At 40.6% G+C, this 2,825-nt stretch overlaps 1 pseudogene; it reads right to left on the bottom strand.

The window, feature by feature from the left end:
• Positions 1-225: 225 nt before the first annotated feature.
• On the bottom strand, positions 226-1,484 carry LOC117936291 (annotated as a pseudogene).
• Between the last annotated feature and the right edge of the window lie 1,341 nt (positions 1,485-2,825).

Genomic DNA, 2,825 nt, shown 5'->3' with positions numbered 1-2,825 from the left:
GAGTTGCCTTGTCTCTGAAATGGGTGGAAAAAAAGTTCAGTCTCCTGCTCGACTGCAGATTGCGCTGATTTCTGCAGGTGTGCTGAGCTGTTTGTGTCAATAGTGCGGCCTGCAGTTGGCATGGTGTTTGGTGGACATTGTATTGATGTATCTTTTTTTGATGAATTGCATTTTCAGGGGTTTGAAAGTTTCTGCAAACTCATATAGGAATTGGGTCTCGCTTTTTACAAAGTTAAGTCCTGGTTTAATCTTCATTATCCGTCTATTTAAGTGATTCATTTGATCATCAGTTAGTTTGGCTGTAGGCTTCTTAGGTTTGATTGCCTCGTCAATTCTGTCAAAGAGGTCTTGATAGTTGGGTAACTGTTATTCTGGCGGTGAGGGGGATGGAGACTCAGAGAATGGCATTTGAAAGTTGCTTGTCCCTGCTGTGCCTGGACTTCCTGTCTCCTCCTGGTCAGCATTCTCCTCAAGGCTGAGTTGTGAAGCATCCCATTTGTCTTTCCCAAAGAGGCCTATGTAGGTTCCTGTGTTTTCCCATAGATAGGCATTGCAGTTTCCAGCGGTAATTAACTTTTCACAAATTGGGTTACACTGAACACTTACCACCCCTGTGAGGTGAGATTGCTAAGAGCCCACGAGAGGAGGTGGACCCAATGCCACCCATTTATGTCCTCAAAACGTCCCTTTGTTTGCCTGTTTTTTAAACCCAAATCCCTGAATGTCCCATTGATAAATCTTTCCAGTACTATCCCCAGTCAGTATTATCTGTTTGTTGGGATCAGTTCACATGGCTGCTCCTTCATCATTCACTGCCCTGAATTTTCTTATCAAACCTCCCTTGCTAATAACAGACCAGATGTATATTTTGCCATATAAATAAGCTAGCAATGTGTCTGTATCAACAGTGACCTCCCTGGTCTTCAGACATTTGACAAGAGGACTGTTAATCACAGCAGTCTCATTCTGATTCCGAGATGTGGAGGTCTTCTCCCAGTGCCTTTAACATGCTTTGGACTCTTCTCAACTCCCTGTCTGGCCTTGGGTTCCTTTTTCTGCCATGCATGTTCTAGGGCTCTTACTGACATTAAGGCAATAGAGAACCTGGGCAGTATCTGCCTTCCAGATAACCATATTTCCTTTGCTGGAGGGAGTAATAAGTGTGTTCTCTCGGACATCCGTTGAGGAAATGTCGTATAAATAATCGTGCTACAAAAATTTGTTGTCACATCAATGTTTATCCAGGTCATAAATAATCTTGGAGTTCCTTCCTGACACAAACACCCCATCGTCTACACAGATGATACCTCTCACCTCAATCTGTACAATAACAGGGAGAACGGGAAGCTCTGTCCCTGGGAAATTGTGATTAGTCTGCACTTTAGTTCATCAAAGGAAATGGCAATGTGCCCTACATGCTGATCTGGAGTGACCTTAAACTCCATGACGGCCGTTTCTGTTAAGATATACTGTCTCCACGCCATTTAGGCAAACAGAGAATACCTGTTACCTGAAAGGCATAGGGGCTTGTCATAGGATGTCAATATATCTTTAAACGAATCATTTTAAGGGGGTTGGAAAAGGTTTGATTTTTAAAATCCATGCTTTGTGAAACTTTGTTTTTATTCACCAGGTAGTCCGTCAACTCACCAAGGTCCCCACCTTTATCAACGTTTGTGTCAAGCTTCATGTCCAATCCTTATCCCCCCGCCCCCCCATCAGCATCAGCCTCACGAAATAGTCTCACAATCTCTTGCAGATTTTCAGCAGTAAACATTTTGTCTGTTTTTATAAGTTCACTTCTGGTATACATTGTATCCCTCACAGGTAGATCCTCCTCTATATCTGTGTGTGTTCTTCCATTACCACACACAGCACGTGTGATTTACTTGGCATTTCGATTTGAGTTAAAACAATGGAATTGTGCTTAGAGTTCAGCAGTCTAGAATGATGAATAAAATTCAATTCAATTCTGGAGGCTTGCTGTTGAACGCTTCACGTTTTCATAATTGTGTTCCATTTCTGTGTATACAATGGAAACATCCTTCAGTGAAAGATAGTGACTTAACAAAGGATTACAGTAACATTGAAAGCCAAGAAGAATGTCATGTTTTTTAATAAAGTGATTCATGTGTTACCTATATAAAACATTGTTAACATAACATCACAAAGTTCTGGTTTCCATAGCAGCAAACAGAGGAACACACACACACACACACACACACACACACACAATATCACAAAGATTTGGTTTCCATAGTAGCAGGGAGATGAGGAACATACACAGACAGACACAAAGACACATAGACAGACACAAAGACACACACACACACACACACACAAATCACCATTATACAAATACATTTTAAATGATAAATTATGCCAAAGATATGTTTTTTTAAATCAAAGATAGCTTTGCAGTGGCAAAAGATCAATGAAAGATGGATGTTTAAATGCAGTTTCAATTGAAAAATCTGTTCAGGCACTGTGAAGATTAAAATGTGTAAAGGCAAGAAAAAGCTTGCCCACAATTTTGAGGGTGTAGGTCTCAAAGAGGACAACGTAAGAAAAACACAATACACATAACATAAGGGAAAAACATTGCTAAGAACATGAAACCATCTGAAAGTTCTCCTTCTTGTAATGTGTCATTTTACAGTAAGGGCATATTGAGTTAGGGAACATAGAACCCTAGAAAAAACTAGCTAGTAGCACGCTACGCTAACAGCGTAGCGTGCCAATAACTTTGGTGATATTATGTCAGTTGTTCTGAAACCCCAAATGGCCAAAACAATCTAAAACAGTAAAGCAGCATTAATAGCAAC

The sequence above is a fragment of the Etheostoma cragini genome, chromosome 20 (genome assembly GCF_013103735.1).
Source record: "Etheostoma cragini isolate CJK2018 chromosome 20, CSU_Ecrag_1.0, whole genome shotgun sequence".
Lineage (NCBI taxonomy): Eukaryota > Metazoa > Chordata > Actinopteri > Perciformes > Percidae > Etheostoma > Etheostoma cragini.
This window is presented reverse-complemented; position numbering and strand designations above follow the sequence as displayed.